Source organism: Zingiber officinale, chromosome 3B, assembly GCF_018446385.1.
Source record: "Zingiber officinale cultivar Zhangliang chromosome 3B, Zo_v1.1, whole genome shotgun sequence".
In the NCBI taxonomy this organism is placed as follows: domain Eukaryota; kingdom Viridiplantae; phylum Streptophyta; class Magnoliopsida; order Zingiberales; family Zingiberaceae; genus Zingiber; species Zingiber officinale.
In genome coordinates, this window is record NC_055991.1 from 48,061,406 (window position 1) to 48,079,094 (window position 17,689).

Below are 17,689 nucleotides of genomic sequence, written 5' to 3' on the forward strand. Positions count from 1 at the left end.
ATCCTACAGAAACCTAAGTCAAATTGCTCTTATCTCTAAGATTGAACCCAAGACTATAGAAGAAGCCCTACCTGATCCAGATTGGATCATTGCAATGCAAGAAGAATTAGCACAATTTGAGAGAAACCAAGTCTGGGACCTTGTACCTAAACCCTTAGATAAATCAATAATAGACACCAAATGGGTTTTTAGGAACAAGTTAGACGATCAGGGTGAGATAATAAGAAACAAAGCTAGACTAGTAGCCAAAGGGTTTAGTCAAGTTGAAGGCCTAGATTATGATGAAACCTATACTCCGGTAGCCAGACTCGAATCCATTAGAATGTTATTAGCATATGCAGCAAATAAAGGGTTTAAATTATACCAAATGGATGTTAAGTCAGCCTTTTTAAATGGGTTTATTAAGGAGGATGTTTACGTAAGTCAACCTCTAGGATTTGAAGACTTAGACTCCCCAAACCATGTATTCAAATTAAAAAAGGCATTATATGGACTAAAACAAGCCCCCAGGGCATGGTATGAAAGATTATCTAACTACTTAATATCCAAAGGCTTTAACCAAGGATAAGTAGATCCAACCTTATTTGTAAAAACTATAGAAAAAGACATCTTTATAGCCCAAATCTATGTTGATGACATAATTTTGGCTCAACTAACTCTATGTTCTTAAAAGAATTTGTTAAGTTAATGGAAAATGAATTCGAAATGAGTATGGTTGGGGAACTTAACTTTTTCTTAGGCTTACAAATTAAACAAACCAAAGATGGAATCTACATTTATCAAACTAAATATGCTAAAGAGTTAATTTAAAAATTCTGCATGGAAAATTCAAAAATTATAAATACTCCAATGGCAGCCAACACTAATATTGACTCTGACCCTGAAGGAAAACCAGTAGACCCAAAATACTATAGGAGTGCCATAGGTAGCTTACTTTACCTAACTGCAAGTTGACCCGACATATTGTTTGCAGTAGGTATGTGCGCGAGATACCAATCATGCGCAAAAGAGTCACACCTAACATATGTCAAAAGAATACTTAGGTATATTAAAGGAACTTTAAATGTAAGACTTTGGTACCCAAGAACTTGCACCTTTGACCTGTATGGCTATTCTGATTCAGACTATGCCGGGTGCAAGTTAGACAGAAAAAGTACAAGTGGTAGCTGCCAGATTCTAGGTCAGTGCCTAGTAAGTTGGTCAAGCAGAAAGTAACATTGTGTTGCTCTATCCACTACAGAAGCTGAATACATAGCTCTAGGAGAATGTGCATCTCAACTGTTGTGGATGATGCATACCTTAAAAGACTTTCAACTAGAATATAAAAATACAAAAATCTTTATTGATAATATCAGCTCAATTAATTTGACCAAAAATCCTATACACCATTCTAGAACTAAACACATAGAGGTAAAACACCATTTCGTAAGGGATCATGTAGCTAAGGGTGAAATTGCACTCAACTATGTTGAGTCCAAATCAAACCTAGCTGACATTTTTACAAAACCCATACCTGAACTTGAATTCAGTGCAGTTAGAAGACAAATAGGAATGTGTTGGGTAGAGTAGGCGCCTAATTTTACTTAATTATTTTGTTTCCTTTCAAAATCAAGGAAAAATAATTTTCAAAATTCCCAATTTCCTAGATTTTTCAAAATTTTGGAATTAGCCTAAGTTTTCCCCCTAGAAATCATGTTCCCCTAGAATTAAGCCAAGAGCATCTCACAAACACCTAGGTTTACCTTGATTGTGTTTGAAAAATATAGAACGGCGTGAGATGCATAGGGTTCAGCCTGGACTCAAGAATGCTTATTTCTGTGCATCGATATGAGTCTGGGCGTTAAACATGCAATAAACATCAATCAAGTCAAGTCTTCCAGCTCTAGTCAAATCTAACTGGACCAAATTGACTTGACTTAACTAACCATGCGAAAGTTGTTTCCCTATAGGCAGTCAGCAAGTAGCTAAAGGTTAGACAGTAGGAAAAGTACACTCAGTTTTCTGCTTAAGCATGTTTTGATCCTTAGGGTTCTGATACCTAGTCAGTTAATTGAATATAACTCATGCTTGGACTTAAGGACTAACTGAACCTGAATGAATAAACTAAACCAAAACTAAAATATTGTTCAAACTTAAGTTTACTTTTAACCCAAATTTTAAAATTCAATACATCTAAAGATCTAAGCTAAGTTACAATCTTAATGCTCAAATCCTTGCTGAGCCTAGCTAACTTTGAAATCTAACATTGTAAATTCCTACAAAGTTATTTTTTACCCTCTAAGATTACTTTTCTCCTAGCCTTTAAAAATTTATCAAAAAGATACCTCTTTTCATAAGAAATGAATATTAAGTATCTAGTTATTCAAAAGTCTATTATTGTTTTTGATATATGGCAAAGGGGGAGAGTAGCAAAATTCAAATTTAAATTACTACAAAAGGGGGAGCAATAGTTAAGGGGGAGCATATAGTTTAGCAAATTTGCCTGTGTTAAATGGTTATCTATTCGTTCTGGTTACTTAACTTTGAATTTGAGCTGCCATAATCAAAAAGGGGGAGATTGTTGGTGCAGGAAGCATCTGATGATCGAACTCGTGTTTTGATAATGGCAAAGAATTCAAAGTTAAGATGTTTTGTATCTAACATGTTGAATGAGTGTTTCAAGAAAGTCCTAACTGCGGTTAGGCAAAGGGATAAACCCTAGGGGGTGGTAACCCTAGGTCATAGGGGGTGGTAACCCTATGCGGAAAGTCTTGGCAGGTCGATGACTTCTGGCAAAAAGTCCTAGGGGGTGGTAACCCTAGGTGAAATGTCCTGGTGTCGCGAACCAGGTGAAAGACTGGACTAGCCGGGAAGCGGATGTCCAGCAGAAAGTCCGGAAGCGTCGAGTGCTGAGAAAAAGTCCAGTCAATCTGGAGGATCGCACTGGCAACAAGTAAATCTCCTGAGTGGAGTAGGTGAGGACACGTTCCCCGTAGAGGGAACAGTAGGCGTCAGGTCGACCTAGGGTTTCCGGGCGGAAACCCGAAGTCAGACTCGGACAATCCAGAGACTGTCATTATCACCTCTATTATGTTTTATGTGCTAACTTTGTACTGCAGGGTATATTTGGGATTAATGTATCTTGCAGGGACCAAAGTGCAAAGATTAACCTCGGATGAACAGTGTCCGAGGCGCCTCCATGGAGCTTGGAGGCGCCTTGGGTGCAAAACCTAAGATGGCTGCGAAGCAAGCTTCAAGGCGCCTTGGATAGGCTTAAGGCACCTTGAACAAGTTGATGAAGGCGCCTTGGAGAGGTTGGAGGTGCCTTGAACAGGATAGAATTCGACCAGGTCGATTCTGATCCACGCGGGTGATGCAGCCAGCCTAGAGGCGCCTTGGAGGGGTTTAAGGCGCCTTGAACACTGTTTATAAAGGGGATTCGACCAGCAGCTTGAAAATATAACATTCAAGTCTTCCTTCTGCATTTAGCTGCTAACGAACTCGTCCCGAAGTGCTGCAACTCGACACCGACAACCCAAAGCTTCAACTTAGTATTTTTCCATTGTCGGTATAAGATTATTTACTGCATTACTTGTAAATCATCTTTGTATACTTTCAAACTTATAGTTGTTGCCCACCGGAAGCGATCAAGGATCGCGGGCCTTCGAGTATGAGTCGCCTTAGGCTCTGAACGAAGTAAAATCCTCCTGTCTTTGTGTGCTTGTTCTCTGTTTATTCCGCTGCATTTTTACTTGAGTATTTTACGAATCGAACGAAATAGCCACGAGCGCTATTCACCCCCCCCCCCTCTAGCGCTTCTCGATCCAACAGTTTCGTCTACGGGATATTCCTCCTACTCCTCAAAATTTCTTCATGTTTTCCTATCCCAAATGCTCGGAACCTGGTGTTTTCTTATTCCAGTCGCGAACTAAAATGGTCCTTTTTGGAGATATGTCGTCGTCTCTCAAAGCCTGGAAATCTCTTTTTTTATTTTTAAAGTTTCCGGGACCTATTCCTTGGTCTCATGCTTGGAAATCTTTCTTGCCTCCCTTGCCTGACGTTAGAGAGTTTCATCTTCTTCCCTCTTTTCCTATTTATTGTGAGAAGTTATTAGGTCACCGACTCTCGATCCCGAAATGGTTGAAGGTCGAGCTTTTATGCCTATTTAGTTTAAGCCCCGTCAAACCTGATACCCATATTTCTTTAGGTAACATCTTGTTCCTTTCTTCTTGCTTTTAACTGCCTAAACTATTTTTATTTTCTATATAGTGGAGAGCTTTTATGATGCCTTGATCGACGAAGAAATACGCGTGGAAGAGGACCTGCTCCGCGCCAAGGAAGCCGAGTTTCTGGCCACTATCACCCCTCCACCCTCAATCGAAGAGCAGGCTCCTTTAATCGAAGTACCTAGCTTTTCAGGGGTTCGTGAGGCTCCTGAAGGTTCTCCTGGGGATCCTGCTGCAGAGATCCTTCCCAATTCTGTACCCACTATTACCTCTCCAGTGGCTGCTGCTGTCTCCTCATCTGCCTCTCTTCCTCTCATTGAGCTCACATCTCCTGGTAGCTCTGGTAAATTGATACCTGAAATTTCCACGGGCAAGCGTCCAGGATGCAAACTAACCAGGGCTCCTCCCTCAAAAAGGAGGCTCATTCTTCCTGCTGACAAGTTAGTTTCAGAAGGCTTTGCTTCGGCTGACCTTCCTTCTGATGAGCCGACGCTGGCGGAGCTTTATCCTTCTCTTAATTTTCCTGCCTCACCTTTCTCCAGTGCCAGCGCCTCTGGGGATGTTTCTTTTACTTTTCCACTATCTATACCAACTTCTGGATCTTTACCTTCCTCGCCTTCTTCTTACTTAATCTTTGCTCCCCCCTCTATTACTACTTCTTCCTTCTCGGCTGGTTCCTTTGCCATTCCTGTTCTCCCCATATTATTAGTGTAGCGCCCGCCCTCCTTGCTACTCAAGGGATGGGGCTACTTACTTACTTAACTATTCCAGGATACATGCATATTTAAAATTTCTTTCTTATAACATAAAGCAGTGGAAATGTCATAAAGTTATACTAGAATGTAACATAATTACAAATGGTTCATGTCAAACATAACAAAATATTATAGCAGGTCTTATTTGTCTCAGCCGAGCCACTGCCACACACACCTCCTTGCCTCTCCTGCAGCTCCCTTAGGTCATCCATCCCTTTCCTTTATCTGTGGTACAAGGAAGTAAGCTATGAGCACACGAGCTCAGTAAGATTCTTTCCTACTCACAAAAACTGTATCTCAAGCATAATCATATAAGCATATCCTCATTGAAAACATAATCATCTATCAATATGTAATGTGAGCATAGTTCCTGATCATAACATATCCTTATGAACCATGTTTCTAACATATCATAAATAAAGGGATCATATGAGGTGAGTCATGAGAAACATAACATATCATCTGATTCCATGAAACATAAAAGAACATATCATACATGAATGGGTGCATTATGCAAAATGTCCTTTTTAAAACATATGCCATGTCGAGTGCAAGATGTCTTAAAACATATCTTTTAATACTTAAACATAATAGCATCATCATGAGGGCCCGGCTTGTACCACATATATACATAAATGCGCGCAATCCCTAGGATAGGGTAGCTAGCCCCGAACCTACTAGGGATCTAGACTCGTTCATAGTCCATCTGCCTAGGGGCGTACTAAGGAGTCCATCCCTTTTTACTAGACCCATTCATAGTCCGTCGGTCTAGGGGCGCTTATGGAGCCCACCCTTGGTACAAGCCATACAAAGTAAAGTACATGGCATTCATATCATATCATCATAACTGTCATATCATATCATCATAGATGTCATGCTCTTGTCTTAACATGAAGAGTGCTCTTAATCCCAACTTAAGGGAAGCAACTCTTTGCCATTTTCTTATCATATCATAAGGCATACATTCTTGGCACATAGCCATCATATAAAAACATTATCATGCTTGGTTCATAAGTTACATAAATGAGCATGCAACATATTTGAAATCATACATGCTTGAGTACTTAGTCATCTTATAAATCATATCATGCATAATTCATAACATACATAAATAAACATGTTACTGGTCTTGTCATAAAGCATGTATACTTAAACATAAAACATATCATAAGGGTCATCATCATGCATAATTCATGAGCATCCTTAATTAAGTACATAAATTATCGTAGGCAACCATAATCTTACATGGAAAATATTTACTAGCATCTCCTAGTTCATATTCTAGTATGTGAGACACCTAGCAAAGTCATGATTGGGTCTCTAACCCTAGCTTCATATGGTGGCCGAGAGTCACCATGCTAAGTTTTAGGTTACAACTACATATAAGCATGTGAACCTTAAATCAAATTCATGTCATAAGCTAATAAGAATATCATGAGCATAGGTAGTAGGTTCTAAGCTTCCTAGCCTTTTTAACTTAGTTGTGGCTGAACCCCTAAGAGCATGGAATTAAGTTCTACATGAGCATAAAAATAACAACTACCTTCATATCATATCATAAGGAAAATTCATGGGCTTGCTAAGTTTAAGTTTAAACTTTCTTGAATCCTAGATTATAGTTATGGCCGAGAGTTCATAAAAAAAATAACTTCTAAGCAACATACAACATGCATACTTAGCTAATTTCATAACATATCATAAGAAGTCTATGAACATACTAAATTAGGTTTGAGCTTCATGAACCCTAAGAATTCATCATGGCCGAAACTTCATCAATAGGAAATGAACTTCTAAGCAACATATAAGCATGAATTTCTAGCAAATTTTATAACATATCATAAGAAAGTCTATGAGCATACTAACTTAGGTTTTGAGCTTCATGAACCCTAAGAATTCATCATGGCCGAAACTTCATCAAATATGAAATGAACTTCTAAGCAACATATAAGCATGAATTTCTAGCAAATTTTATTACATATCATAAGAAAGTCTATGAGCATACTAACTTAGGTTTTGAGCTTCATGAACCCTAAGAATTCATCATGGCTGAAACTTCATCAAATAGGAAATGAACTTCTAAGCAACATATAAGCATGAATTTCTAGCAAATTTTATAACATATCATAAGAAAGTCTATGAGCATACTAACTTAGGTTTTGAGCTTCATGAACCCTAAAAAGTTATCATGGCCGAAACATCATACAACAAGAAGTAGACTTCTAAGCAACCTATGAACATGAATACCTAGCAAATTTGATAACATATCACAAAGAAGCCTATGAACATGCTAAATTAGGTTTGGAGCTTTATGAAACCCTAAAACTCTATCTTGGCCGAAACTTCATAAGCTAAGAAGTAAACTTCTAAGCAAAATGTAAACATGAATCTCTAGCTAATTTCATAACATACCTTAAGAAAATCCATGAGCATGGTAAATTAGGTTTTAAGCTTCATGAACCCTAAAATTTCATCATGGCCGAAACTTCCTCAAGCAAGAAATAACTTCCAAACAACATATAAACATGAATCTCTAGCAAATTTCATAACACATCATAAATAAATCCGTGAGCATGTTAAATTAGATTTTAAGCTTTATGAACCCTAAATTTTCATCATGGCCGAACCTTATAAAAAGAGAAGGTCAATAACATATTAATAAGAAGATCAAACTTAAACATCATACAACATAATTTCTTTAACTAAATTCATATCATAACCTACTAAGATTTATGAGCATGGTTTCTTCTCTTTTTATTTTTATTTTCAAGAGTTCAAATCTTTCAAAAATACCGTAAGTGACTTGTACCACAGGTGAGGGAATACTTACTTCCTTATTTGATTTACTTAAGGGGAAATATCTTGCTTGTGGAGCCTTCCTAGAGAGGGGTCCTCCTTTGTTTTTGGATTTCGGCAAGGAGAGGTGAGGAGAGATCTTGGTCACGGTAAGGAGGAGGAGGGAGGAGGAAGAGGAGAAAATGAGTTTTCCTCTTTAATTTCCCTTTTATTCATCATGAGAGAAGGAAGGGAAAATGTACTTTTCCTTCTCCTTTCTTTTATTTCTCCTTAATGAAAAGAGGAAGCAAGAATCCTCTTTTCTTTTGAGAGGGAGAAGGCAACTCTAACTTCTCCTTCTCAATGAAAAAGCTCTTTTCTTACTCTTAACTATATTGTTACTTCTCTCTTTAATAATAACTTCTCTTGGTCTATTGGTTAACACCTACCTATATCTAGTAAGAGGTCCAAGGTTCAAGCCTTGGTCATCTCTTTTTGGTTCTATTTTATTTTACTATTTTTGCACATTTACACAATAGGCCTATTTTTATTCATGATAAAAAAATATATCTAAATCTTGCTAAGTACTCCATGGGTGTTACAGTCCCCCATACCTCATAAAAGTTTGTCCTCAAACTTAAAATAGCTCCGGGTACTTTTGCCTCATATCGTCTTCTCGCTCCCATGTGGCTTCTTCGAACCGTTGATTTTGCCACAGGACATTTACTAATGGTACCTCTTTGTTCCTTAGTCTTTTGATACTTCGATCCAATATCTGTACCGGTTGACTTACATAACTTAGATCCTCTTGCACTTGTACAGTTTGTGGTTCGATCACCTGGTCCGTGTTCGGGATACATTTCTTTAAGATCGAAACATGGAACACATTGTGGATAGCTGACATCTCCTGAGGTAGTGCTAGTTCGTAGGCCACCTTGCCCACTCTTTTCAGAACTTGATATGGGCCTACATAACGCGGGCTTAGTTTTCCTTTCTTTCTGAACCTCATCACTCCTTTCATAGGAGCTACCTTAAGGAACACTGCATTTCTGACACTAAATTCTAAGGGCCTTCATCTTTTATCTGCATAACTCTTTTGTCCGCTCTGAGCTGTTTCTATTCTTTGGCGGATGTTCTATATAGCATGGGTGGTGTTGTCAATAAATTCTATTTGAACTCCCATCTCCTTCTTTTCACCACCTTCGTACCAGCATATAGGGGACCTACATTTCCTTCCATACAGAGCCTCGTAGGGTGCCATTCCAATAGTAGCCTGATAACTATTGTTGTAGGCAAATTCCGCTAAACTTAAATATCGGCACCAACTCCCTTTGAAATTTAAGGCGCAAGCCCGTAGCATGTCTTCTAGTACTTGATTTACCCTTTTTGTTTGTCCGTCGGTCTGAGGGTGGAAAGCAGTGCTGCACAATAGCTTGGTGCCAAGGGCTTTTTGAACACATTCCCAGAAATATGAAATAAAACGACCATCTCGGTCAGAAATAATGGTCTTAGGAATCCCATGTAATCTGACAATTTCTCTGACGTATAATTGAGCTAATTGCTCAACAGAATAGGTCATCTTAATTGCCAGAAAGTGGCTAGATTTTGTCAATCTGTCCACAATTACCCATATAGCGTCGTAACCATTTGTCGTCTTGGGTAGACCCAAGATGAAATCCATAGAGATATCTTCCCACTTCCATTCTGGAATTCGAATTGGCTGCAGTAATCCTCCAGGTCTCTGGTGTTCTGCTTTAACCTGCTGGCAGGTCAATCAGGTACTGACATACTGAGCCACATCTCTTTTCATACCGGACCACTAGAATTTCTTTTTCAGATCTTGGTACATCTTAGTGGAACCCGGATGCATCACATAGGGTGTTGCATGGGCTTCTTCCACTATCTTCTTTCGCAGCTCTGGATCCTCAAGAATACATAATCGGTCCCTGAGATATAATATTCCACTATCTGCGATACGGAACCCGTCATTCTTTCCCTCTAAGGTTTCTTGCTTAATTCTTTGGAGGCTTTGGTCACTAGTTTGCTTCTCTATTATATTGTCGAATAATGTCGGTGCTAAGGTCAAGGTGGAAAGTTGCCTGGACATATTTTCTACCCAGTGACGCGTAATGTTTCTCGGCTTCCCAATAATTTTGACCATCGATTCGCCTTCAGTATTAGATAACGATTTACTTTCAATATCAGACAAGACTTTAGTATACTGATTAAAGTTAGGCAGCTGACCTGTGATGACCGTAGAAGCATTGGCCGCATCCTCCTTGGTGATGGAGAAAATTCTGGCATCCGTCACTACTGGCGGAGCTTCCAGTCTTCCTTGGCTTATTTGCGGGCCTTCTATTGCAGCTTGCATCAGGTGTAACTGTGGAAGCGCACCTTTGTTCTGGACCTGCGGAGGGATAGGTGTCTGGATCTGAGTAGGGCAGTTTCGAGCCATATGTCCTTCCATTCCATAGTTGTAGCACCTATTAGTACCTATACGGCATGCCCCCGGGTGCTTCTTTCCGCAAGTAGTACATTGAGGGAACATGAGTTGCTTGCTTGCTGGACCACTCTTGGAATCACTCCATTGCTTCCTCTTGCCACTGTGATTTCTTTTCCAGCTGGTTCGGTTACTTTGTGATTTTTGTCCCCCTGACTGAGTCTGATTCTTGCCCTCATTCATTGCCTTTTGATAGTGTTCCATGATCAGAGCGCTGCTGATTAATTCTTCGGCGGTCTGCGGTCTATTAACTCTGCCGGCCACGTTCAGGGCTATCTCAGGTCTGAGCATCTTCAGCATAAGTATGACCCTTTCTCTCTCTGTACTGACCAACTCTGGGCACAGGCGTGCTAGGCGGTTGAATTTCTTAACGGCTTCATTAACTGATAGATCACCTTGCCGGAACTCGGTGAATTCATCATAGTGTTTATTTGTGACTCGCATATGGAAAAATTCTTCGAAAAATTCTGTCTCGAAGTCTATCCACGTCATCTAATTTACTTGTCTTTTTGCCTTCACTCTGTCCCACCACATCCTGGCATCTCCGGTAAGGCAGAATGATGCACATTTGACTTTCTCGTGTTCAGGCCAATCCAGTAACTCCACTATGCTCTTCACAGTCTTGAACCAGGCCTGTGCGTCCCATGGTTCACAGTTTCCGGAGAAAGCTTCTGGCTTCAGTCTCTGCCACTGAATCAGATATGCCTCCTGATGAACCACTGGGGCTGGGCCTACCGGTGGTGCAGGTGTCGGTGGTACTGGTACAGCTGTAGGTATTACTGGTACTACATTCTGGTGTCCTGGCGGGGTAACAAGATTCCCCTGTTGATTCAGCAGAGCAGTGATCATTTGCTGTTGTTCCGTAACTTGACGCTGGAGTTCGGTAACTACATGCATCAGATCAGGTGGAGGTGCTGTTTCCTCTGCCCTGGTATTACGTCTTCTAGCCATCCTTATCTTCATTAATGACAACAGAGCTAGCGTAAGTTATTATCATTCCTAACTAGACTAACGAAAGGTTAACGTCATTTCTAACTATTTATAAGTTTGTTGTGTTATCATCCCTAACCTACCATCATGCAACCTAAACTAAAACTGTGACTTAAAAGAATAAAGTAAGCATGTATATTACTAAAGCATCATATATAAAATAATTAAATAAACTGAGCATAAACATCATAAATAAAATGAAACAACTGAGCATAAGCATCATAAATAAAATAAGTAAACTGAGCATAAACATCATAAATAAAATAAATAAACAACCTAAGCGTAAGCATCATAAAAGAAATATACTAAGCATAAAAATTTTCTTACTTGGAGCGGCAGAAAGAGACTCGATGTGTGTGCAGTGGGAAGGCTAAACCTCGCTCTGATACCAAACTGTAACGCCCTCCCTGCTACTCAAGGGACGAGGCTACTTACTTACTTAACTATTCCAGGATACATGCATATTTAAAATTTCTTTCTTATAACATAAAGCAGCGGAAATGTCATAAAGTTATACTGGAATGTAACATAATTACAAATGGTTTATGTCAAACATAACAAAATATTAAAGCAGGTCTTATTTGTCTCAGCCGAGCCACTGCCACACACACCTCCTTGCCTCTCCTGCAGCTCCCTTTGGTCATCCATCCCTTTCCTTTATCTATGGTATAAAGAAGTAAGCTATGAGCACACGAGCTCAGTAAAATTCTTTCCTACTCACAAAAACCGTATCTCGAGCATAATCATATAAGCATATCCTCATTGAAAACATAATCATCTATCAATATATAATGTGAGCATAGTTCCTGATCATAACATATCCTTATGAACCATGTTTCTAACATATCATAAATAAAGGGATCATATGAGGTGAGTCATGAGAAACATAACATATCATCAGATTCCATGAAACATAAAAGAACATATCATACATGAATGGGTGCATTATGCAAAATGTCCTTTTTAAAACATATGTCATGTCGAGTGCAAGATGTCTTTAAACATATCTTTTAATACTTAAACATAATAGCATCATCATGAGGGCCCGGCTTGTACCACATATATACATAAATGCGCGCAATCCCTAGGACAGGGTAGCTAGCCCCGAACCTACTAGGGATCTAGACCCGTTCATAGTCCGTCGGCCTAGGGGCGTACTAAGGAGCCCAACCCTTTTTACTAGACCCGTTCATAGTCCGTCGGTCTAGGGGCGCTTATGGAGCCCACCCTTGGTACAAGCCATACAAAGTAAAGTACATGTCATGCATATCATATCATCATAACTGTCATATCATATCATCATAGATGTCATGCTCTTGTCTTAACATGAAGAGTGCTCTTAATCCCAACTTAAGGGAAGCAACTCTTTGCCATTTTCTTATCATATCATAAGGCATACATTCTTGGCACATAGCCATCATATAAAACCATTATCATGCTTGGTTCATCAGCTTACATAAATGAGCAAGCAACATATTTGAAATCATACATGCTTGAGTACATAGTCATCTTAAAAATCATATCATGCATAATTCATAACATACATAAATAAACATGTTACTGGTCTTATCATAATGCATGCATACTTAAACATAAAACATATCATAAGGGTCATCATCATGCATAATTCATGAGCATCCTTAATTAAGTACATAAATTATCGTAGGCAACCATAATCATACATGGAAAACATTTACTAGCATCTCCTAGTTCATATTCTAGTATGTGAGACACCTAGCAAAGTCATGATTGGGTCTCTAACCCTAGCTTCATATGGTGGTCGAGAGTCACCATGCTATGTTTTAGGTTACAACTACATATAAGCATGTGAAACTTAAATCAAATTCATGTCATAAGCTAATAAGAATATCATGAGCATAGGTAGTAGGTTCTAAGCTTCCTAGCCTTTTTAACTTAGTTGTGGCCGAACCCCTAAGAGCATGGAATTAAGTTCTACATGAGCATAAAAATAACAACTACCTTCATATCATATCATAAGGAAAATTCATGGGCTTGCTAAGTTTAAGTTTAAACTTTCTTGAATCCTAGATTATAGTTATGGACGAGAGTTCATAAAAAAAATAACTTCTAAGCAACATACAACATGCATACTTAGCTAATTTCATAACATATCATAAGAAGTCTATGAACATACTAAATTAGGTTTGAGCTTCATGAACCCTAAGAATTCATCATGGCCGAAACTTCATCAATAGGAAATGAACTTCTAAGCAACATATAAGCATGAATTTCTAGCAAATTTTATAACATATCATAAGAAAGTCTATGAGCATACTAACTTAGGTTTTGAGCTTCATGAACCCTAAGAATTCATCATGGCCGAAACTTCATCAAATACAAAATGAACTTCTAAGCAACATATAAGCATGAATTTCTAGCAACTTTTATTACATATCATAAGAAAGTCTATGAGCATTCTAACTTAGGTTTTGAGCTTCATGAACCCTAAGAATTCATCATGGCCGAAACTTCATCAAATAGGAAATGAACTTCTAAGCAACATATAAGCATGAATTTCTAGCAAATTTTATAACATATCATAAGAAAGTCTATGAGCATACTAACTTAGGTTTTGAGCTTCATGAACCCTAAAAAGTTATCATGGCCGAAACATCATACAACAAGAAGTAGACTTCTAAGCAACCTATGAACATGAATACCTAGCAAATTTGATAACATATCACAAAGAAGCCTATGAACATGCTAAATTAGGTTTGGAGCTTTATGAAACCCTAAAACTCTATCATGGCCGAAACCTCATAAGCTAAGAAGTAAACTTCTAAGCAACATGTAAACATGAATCTCTAGCTAATTTCATAACATATCTTAAGAAAATCCATGAGCATGGTAAATTAGGTTTTAAGCTTCATGAACCCTAAAATTTCATCATGGCCGAAACTTCCTCAAGCAAGAAATAACTTTCAAACAACATATAAACATGAATCTCTAGCAAATTTCATAACACATCATAAATAAATCCATGAGCATGTTAAATTAGATTTTAAGCTTTATGAACCCCTAAATTTTCATCATGGTCGAACCTTATAAAAAGAGAAGGTCAATAACATATTAATAAGAAGATCAAACTTAAACATCATACAACATAATTTCTTTAACTAAATTCATATCATAACCTACTAAGATTCATGAGCATGGTTTCTTCTCTTTTTATTTTTATTTTCAAGAGTTCAAACCTTTCGAAAATACCGTAAGTGACTTGTACCACAGGTGAGGGAATACTTACTTCCTTATTTGATTTACTTAAGGGGAAATATCTTGCTTGTGGAGCCTTCCTCGAGAGGGGTCCTCCTTTGTTTTTGGATTTCGGCAAGGAGAGGTGAGGAGAGATCTTGGTCACGGTAAGGAGGAGGAGGGAGGAGGAAGAGGAGAAAATGAGTTTTCCTCTTTAATTTCCCTTTTATTCATCATGAGAGAAGGAAGGGAAAATGTACTTTTCCTTCTCCTTTCTTTTATTTCTCCTTAATGAAAAGAGGAAGCAAGAATCCTCTTTTCTTTTGAGAGGGAGAAGGCAACTCTAACTTCTCCTTCTCAATGAAAAAGCTCTTTCTTACTCTTAACTATATTGTTACTTCTCTCTTTAATAATAACTTCTCTTGGTCTATTGGTTAACACCTACCTATATCTAGTAAGGGGTCTAAGGTTCAAGCCTTGGTCATCTCTTTTTGGTTCTATTTTATTTTATTATTTTCGCACATTTACACAATAGGCCTATTTTTATTCATGATAAAAAAATATATATAAATCTTGCTAAGTACTCCATGGGTGTTACAATTAGGGGGTTCTTTTGCCAGCTCTTGGGATGAAGTTTGTCCCCTTTTTGAAGAGCTCTCTATTCCTGAGGCAATTGATCGCTTCTCTCACAAGGAGAATCAGGTATGCTTATTAACACCTATTTTCTATTTCTCAACTATTATCTTATGGCTTTTCATTATATTTCCAACGATGGATAGAAAATATGAGTTTCTCTCGACTACTACACAACTGATACACTGAGAACAAGAGGTTGAGATCGGAGAATGATAAGCTAAAGCAAGAGGTTGTTGAATTACCTTTTTGAAGAGCTCTCTATTCCTGAGGCAATTGATCGCTTCTCTCACAAGGAGAATCAGGTATGCTTATTAACACCTATTTTCTATTTCTCAACTATTATCTTATGGCTTTTCATTATATTTCCAACGATGGATAGAAAATATGGGTTTCTCTCGACTACTACACAACTGATACACTGAGAACAAGAGGTTGAGATCGGAGAATGATAAGCTAAAGCAAGAGGTTGTTGAATTATCTTCTACTGCGTTTTCTGCTGACGCCAAGGAACAATTCGAAGTACAAATTGAAAGTCTTCAGACAAAATTTAAATCAGTTACGGACCTCAACCAAGAATTGACTTCCAAACTTGGCGAGCTGAAGGATAATTATGAAGCGGAATTGACTGAGATGCTCAAAGCCTTGCAACTGAAAGAGGATGAGGTAGCATCTCTGACCACCTCCCTTGATTCGGCTAAAGCCGAGGCTTCTGCCAAAGAAGATGAATTAAAGACCTCTCAGATGGCGTTGGTAGTCTACAAGGGGAACGAGGATATTCGTTACAAGGAACGATCCACGACCATGATTGAGTCTCCCGAATTCAACAGACCGATCGTGAGATCCATTCTATATGCCTTTACTGCAGGAGCTCAAGGGGAAATTCAATAATTCAGGGAAGAGAGTTACTTATCTCGTGACCCTCCTCCTAATTTCTTAAATAGGCGCAGACTGATTGAGAACAAACCCCCTGATATGTACCCTAGGCTGACTCTAACTTAAATTCAAGTTATCGAGATTCTGTAATGATGATCCGATAAGCTCGTGTGACTTTGATTATCCCTTTTGGGTTGTGAATCTTACTCTTTCTCAGGATAACTATCTGTTTTATGTAAATGTATCTAATGTAATTTTGGTTTATCATAACGCGACATTTCCCCACGGGTCTTTTCTTGATGATCGATCGGTATATATTAAGATTGATAAATACCGCCCGATATTTCATAGTTTAGTCATATCTCGCCCGATTTAACACAGCTTTATTATGCTATCCTTAATATTGGTCGATTTATTTTACTCGACCGGTTTACCCTTGTGTTTTCATATGTCTTTTTTTTCACATAGTAATTGAGTCTCACGGGGTTTTATTATAGTGTATATTATTTGCCTTATTATAATAAGCCTTTGGTCAATATGTTTTGAGTGATCTTTATCTCGGCCGATTCATCAAAACCGTCTGATTTTTATCTATGGATCTCATCTATTAACTAATATCTGATGCTCTACTTCCATTTTATTACACCCACGCCTTAAACTTATAGTTACTGTACTAATTTCTTGTAACGCCCGCCCTCCCTGCTAACCCTAAGGGCCGCGGCTACGATACTCCATGTACAGATTTTTCTTTTTAAAACAGCGGAAGACTTAAAATAATTTTCTTAGTTTAATAAAAACTTTTCTTTTGTTTTTCTTTTCATTAGATCCGAACTACACTATCACGGCATCAATAACATGATATCAAAATTAGTAGAAACATAACATCAAGTCACACATACGGTACTACAATTCATGATACCAAAGCATAGTTCTTTAAAAGTTTTTAAAGCAGGTTCTTATTTGGTTGCCTAGCCACTGCCACACACATCTCCTGGCCTCTCCTGCTGCTCCTTTAGCTCATCCAGCTTTTTCCTTTATCTGTGGTACAAGGAAAGTAAGTTATGAGCACTCATGGCTCAGTAAGTTCCTTTCCTACTCACTAAAACCAAAAATCATCACATGATCAAAGAATGTCTCAACATAACATGATCTCAACTAGTCATGGCATAACATATCATACTCTTTAAGCATATCATGCAACATAACAAAATCATAACTAGTCATGGCATATCATCTCTTAAAGCATAGCATGAAACATAACATAATCATATCTAATCATGGCATATCATAGTATCATCATAAGGTGGCATGGCATATCAAGCTCTTAAAGCATAGCATGAAACATAACGTAATCATATCTAATCATGGCATATCATAGTATCATCATAAGGTGGCATGGCATATCAAGCTCTTAAAGCATAGCATAAAACATAACATAATCATATCTAATCATGGCATATCATAAATCATAGCATCATCACAACATGATCATAAGGTATATGCAATATGATTTTGAAAACATGTATCCGAAAAACATGTGTATGTCTCATGATCTTTAAAACCATTTCTTCTTACATATATACTTGAACATAATATCAACATAATCAGGGCCCCGGCTTGTACCACACATAGATAAATCACGTAGATATGCATGCTTCCTAAGTATATCCAAGGTAGCAAGTCTTGAATCATACTAGGAACTAGGTCCGGATCACACAGCCATAGACCTAGGGGCGTACTAAGGA